This window comes from Manacus vitellinus, unplaced genomic scaffold (assembly GCF_001715985.3).
Source record: "Manacus vitellinus isolate BGI_N305 unplaced genomic scaffold, ASM171598v3 scaffold_0_pilon, whole genome shotgun sequence".
NCBI lineage: Eukaryota > Metazoa > Chordata > Aves > Passeriformes > Pipridae > Manacus > Manacus vitellinus.
In genome coordinates this window covers 10,287,821-10,293,517 of record NW_021938789.1, presented here as the reverse complement: position 1 = coordinate 10,293,517, position 5,697 = coordinate 10,287,821, and the positions used below count along the sequence as shown (strand labels likewise).

General features: G+C 39.5%; 1 long non-coding RNA gene across 2 annotated transcripts; it reads right to left on the bottom strand.

Moving 5' to 3' along the window:
• Positions 1 to 1,871: 1,871 nt before the first annotated feature.
• LOC108640663 lies at positions 1,872 to 5,669 on the bottom strand. Of its 2 annotated transcripts, none has more exons than XR_001921354.1 (3): positions 5,236 to 5,669; positions 4,534 to 4,736; positions 1,872 to 2,428 (listed from the first exon to the last, which is right to left on the bottom strand). It is a non-coding gene; the product is annotated as an uncharacterized LOC108640663 (long non-coding RNA). The 2 variants fall into 2 exon arrangements; XR_001921360.1 differs by having other exon boundaries at positions 4,534 to 4,620.
• Positions 5,670 to 5,697: the final 28 nt, after the last annotated feature.

The following is a 5,697-nucleotide window of genomic DNA, read 5'->3' as shown; positions in this document are numbered from 1 at the left end:
TTTAAAAAGTTCTTAGCTAGTGTAATTGTAAAAGTCATTCATGAAGACAATAAACAGTTCTTTGTCTTTTCAATAATAACATAATTTTGGATTACCAGCGCATGCTCTGATGGCTGGCTCAGTATTTCATGTCTATCTCTAATATTAAGCTGCAATTAGTGATCTATTCTCTCTGGGTTTAATAGCAGTATATTTTCAGCTGCAGAGTTGCTCTGGTGATGGCATACTTAAATTACTTGGCCACATGGGAAACTTTAGAGAGAGTGAGTGACATTACTCAGCTGTGTGGAATATAGGATAACAGTTTAAATGGAAGGAAAGACACAGCCATATTTGATAGATAGCGCTGTGCAGGCATCACTTAGGAGTATATATTGGATTTTACCTTCCCCCGAAATTTAATTTTAATAATGAAATAATGACATGTTAAAACAGTGGTCTAATCTATACAAGAGTAATTTGTTATTTTTTGGCATTTCAAGCTGACTCCTTTCACTTACACACCTTTTTCTGCCAGGCTAGTAGTGTAACATAGGATATATCACCCTCATAAGAACACTTTGAGAAAAATAAATGTTTTAAATTAGTATTGAACAAAAGTTGATAGTCTACTTGTTTTTTATAAGATAAAACCACGGAGCCTTTCAGATAATAGCATATTAACATCTGATTTCACCTTACAAGCCTATATTGTTTAAAGCCCCATTTTTTTCTACCTCACCAAAATGTAGCTCTGCTTTGAGGAGTGATTCTGTTAAGCAACACGATTTTACTCTGATCAGATGTGCTCAGCTCACCATAAAAGTTGTGATTGGTTTTCTAGCTCTAAGGGTTTGTCTAAATTTAATGTAGCCTTCATACATGTGTGCTCTTGCACAGCACGACACCCGCGTGATGAGACCGTGGCCCTTTGGCCCCAGTATCACCAGACTCTTGGTCTCCAAACAGAAGTGATAAACAAAGACCTGAAAACAACCTATGAAAACTTCACTGTGTATTCTGAAATGGTATAAACTGAGAGCTCTATTTATGTTTTAGTTATCCATGTTAAACCAAGAGTGTCTATTTTATAAACACTGTAGAGTTTCATTATAATGCTTGCTTGCTACAGACAAGGCTAGTTTGATGTGTGGAAGTGACATCTCTATTTAACTATACTCACTGATATAAGTAGACAGGACATGAAGAATACTGGTGTTCTTGAAAGCCTGCCTGCTTTTCGCTAAGTTAATTAGATGATGTGATAAGAATGCATCCGCTCAGATACGAACTTTGTTTTACCTCTTTAGATGTTCACAGATTTAAGAGCACTAACGGTAGAACACAAGAATCATTCTCCTATCTTTTACCTTCCTATACAAAGGACAAGGATATTTGTAAAAAATGGTCATCTGCCTCTAATAGTTATGTTTCATATACTTAGAATTAGGTCAATAGCAGGGGCACAGCACTGGCTTGGTTGGCTTAGTGCTGCCTTTCTATCTGAGGATAGCTTCACTTCATGAATTTCCAGGTACTTTTCTCTAGGTAGAGAGATTAAAGGAGGTTTTGGCTAAAAAATGTTATTGTGCACTTAGAAATTCACTTTGTAGAAAGATACAGTTTTACACCTGCGTTGAAGGGTACTAGTATCAGCTAATTCTGATGAGATTCATAAAAGCAGCCCCCGTAATTAGGAGACAGCAGTACTTTTAATTGTATATTCTGCTGAAATACGTAGTCACTGAACACTAAATATATACTCTATATGTGTGGTGTGATTTTTGGGGTTGTCCTGTGCAGGGCCAGGGGTTGGACTCAAATATCCTGTGGGTCCCTTCTCACTCATAATATTCTATGTACCCTGAGATTTCAGATGTAAACAAGTGCTATTTCTTTCTTCATCTGTAAGATATTAGACATTAAATTATAGTCTCTCTGCACATCACCATTTGTAAACTGTTTTGAATTTTTTATGAGCACAGGGAGATAAAAAGTCTAAACCTGGAATGCTTGCAAATCTTACTTCTTCCTGGTGATCCAAAAGCTAATGAGCAGACCAGAAGCTGCCTGACTCTTCTAGCCTGTGAAAAAGCTCATCCTTTCACCTGTGTTTGAAAGGGAAACATTTCCAACTGTTTCTATTAATTTCAGCTTTCATTTTCTCTTTGTTTCCCTTCATTTTCATTTAGAGATTATGACAATGCAAGGAAACGTTTGGGGGTTAAGTTTCCAGGCTCAGAGGGCCCCTACTGTAGATGTCAGCAACATCTGGATTTTAAACATATTTTTGTGTATCTTCACATTGACTGAGGTTGTAATGAAAATTTGAAGTCTAAACTTTGGGATAAGCTTTTTACCCGGGCTGTGCTGCTTGCCACCACAGGCAGGGCTGGCCCACTTCTCACAGCATTCTTGCCATACCACAACACAGCTGGTCCAGTTGTTTCTGCTGAAGGAAAAAGAATAATTTATACATAAAACTTGGAATAGCAGAGGTATCTTCTGTCTGTGTTTGTATTTGCAATCTAATATTCACACTAGTTACTAAATAACCCTTACTTACTTTGTTATATCCTGCATCTAAATGACCATGTTAGTGTTTATGGTGAAATCTCCTCTAGTGTCATTAATTTTACACCTCTCTTTTCTGTTGCAGTATATTTTTCAAGTATCAATCATTATCTGCAATACTCATTCATAGAGTTATCACACAGTTCATCATTTAACCCTTTCTATTTTACCAAGGTACTGACAATTTCAAGGTTTACAAATTGCATTTTTGTGAGAGAAGGAGCTCATTACCTCAGATAGCATCTGCAGAAGTCTTGCTACAGGGTTCTGTTCAAGTTAGACTGCTTTAATTACACTTTATCCTTGCCCCCAGTTTCCACAAAGCAGTACTTATGTGACAAAGAGCCATGTAAAGCTGTCTGTACTGGAGTGAATTTCACCTTTGGGGATTAATTATAAAGAGGTTTCTGTGATGAACAATTTTGCAATGTTTCAATAAGATAGTTAAATCTCCCCAAAGTGTTCAAAAATTAATTCAAAATGTCAGATTTTGAAGGGGTGGTGGTATCAAACCATAAGCATCCATGACTATTTTAATTTCTCTTTACCCACAAACTGAGATAAAACATACAGGAAGAACAGCACTAATAATTCCTGTAGCTTGAAACAAAATTGTACTGGACTTGGCCTCCAGAGCCGTTTCTAAGTAACTGATACTCTGATCCCATAAAAATTAGCTAGGACAGGCAGCTAAGATTAACTAAATCAAAACTATCCCTCGCTGCTCCAGCTTCTGCCCTCAATAAGCTTTGGGGTTTTGATCCAACCCTTGTTCAGAAAAGTGGAAATGTTTCTATAAAATCAAGTACAAGTCCACATCAGAAGTAACCTCTTTTCTGGGAAGTAATTTTTGTAGAGAAGAAAAACCAGTACTGTTAACGTAAAAACAACATCTCTGAAGCAGGATCCTTGGGTTACCTGTTTCAGTTTGATGTTTGGAAAAATGAAGCATCTCAAAAGGGAGGGATTGGTTCAAAACTAGTCTCTACAGCACATCTGATTTCTAGGTAGTATTTTCAGAAGGACTAGGAGTTCAAAATCTAGGCAAGTATAAAAATTCTGTGGGAAATGCTTTCTTTCCCCTTTCCTCCACCCAGTCTCTGAAATCTGCCCACCAGCTCTGTTAGTTTTGTTACTGCTTTTTTCTTTCATGCCTGGAGAAGTCTCTCAAACAGGAGGAACCTTAAAATTGCAACAAAAAGTATCCTAAATTTGCAAAATGGAGGAGGGTGGAGAGATATTTCTCCACTCTTTATTTAATCATAGACATCTCAAAATAAAACTCTTCAGACTCAGGGCATTTCTGTCCCTACAAAACTGATTCATGTCCCATAACCTCAGGGATTCAGTTAAACACTATTCATTTAAAATTCCTGTGTGTTGAATTCATTAAGCTCAATTAGCTGTTTTACAGAAGTCACATAGTTTATTTTTATGATATTTCTTCACAAAAAAAGATGTGATCTGCCATCTGTTACCAAAGTTTTGTTCATTACAGTGGAAGCAGAACTGATCTTCAGGGTTGTGCTCTACAAGCAACCCCTGAATATATCCGTCACCCACAAAATAAAAGAACATCTTTATGAAGTTCAGAAGGAAATATCCATCATGCAAGGCTTGCAGTAGAAGCCAATGCGTGACAGATTATTTTTTAAGCCAGTTTTATGGCCAAAAAAAAAAATCACTGGATGGTATTATTAGTTTGAAACTGATGTATTCTATCCAAATAAGGTTATATTTTGGTTTGTGTGGGTTTTGACAGCAACTTCCCAGAGTTACCTTGGGTTTTGCCATTTCTTTGAGGCACAGCTGACCATTTTTGTGGCTATTTGGAAGGCCAGTGCAAGTAAGAGACCCAAGGTACTCGTAGTAGATTTGAGGTGAAGAAGGAGGCAGCCAGGAGACTGGTAATCTATACTTGCTATTTATTGCTGGCTACCATGCTGAAAAGCTAGAGGAAGCAATAGGCTGCCTTTTTACCTGCACTTCCAGTCTTGCCATTCTCCTGAAATTCTCCAGTGAAAGGTGGTAAGGGCTCCATTCCCAAACAGCTCTGCCTGTGACAGTCTACACAGATACACAGAGGGATGAAAGAGTGGGGAATGGCTTCCTATTCATTGTTTAAAGTTGAAGCCCTTCTGCAGCTTTGACACAGTATTGCTGCTGTTAATTCTGCTCATACGCTAGAACAAGAGAAAAAAATGGATATATATGGCCTGACATAGTTCTTTCCACCGTTGTTCCTTCAACCCATATGGGGTAGTAAGGGGAGAAGCAACATTGTCTTGTCTTTTCTATGGCCTTATAAAATCCTGTTTTCTATCACAACCTGCAAATAAGCACACAAAACATAATTTCTTGCTGAAGCAACACTGCTTACAAAGACTGTTATGGGAAGGGGAGAGTGGAGGAGGAGGAGGCACTCAAAGATGCACCAGGATGTGAGAAAACAGTAAGACTTTGTTTTTTCTGTCTGGGCAATTAAAATCTGCTAATTGCTCTTTTGCAAGGCATGGGTAGCAATTGTCACATTAGACTGATGTGGAGGGATGTCTGTCTTGTGCTGGAGGTACAACCCGAAGGGTAACTGTGTGCAGAGCAGCACAACCAATCGTCCAAGAGGTTGTCAAGTGCTCCAAGTAATCCAATGTGACGTTTGTGTGTTAACTTTCTTGCAGTTACCTTAATCTGACTTTAGTTCTGAAGTCATTCGTAGGTTGATAGTAAGTCTTCTCAGGCGTGTTCCCAGATACTGAACTAAACCGACTTGGCTCCCACTTTCCACGCTAGTCTTTTCCAAAGGGAGGGTGGGGGATAAGGCTGTGTAAGGCCAGTCCCCAGCAAACCTCCCTGTCCCGCTCTACATGATCAACACCCCCATAAAAAGTAGGTTGAAGGCAAAGCCGTGGAAAACAGCCTGGTGCACAGAGCAGGAGCTCGGAGAACTTTGAAAATCTCCGCACAGAGTGAATCTGAGAAGCTGGTTCAGGAGGCACAGCGCTGTGCGGTGGCGGCAGGGCCGGAGGGAAATCGGGCTGGAAGCGGTCCCGGGGGTAGGGTGGGCGAGGGAGGATCTGAGCCAGGAACAAGCCCTGCTCCAAGCAGCGTCCGGGGCAGCCCAGGGGATGAAGAAGAGACCTGCGC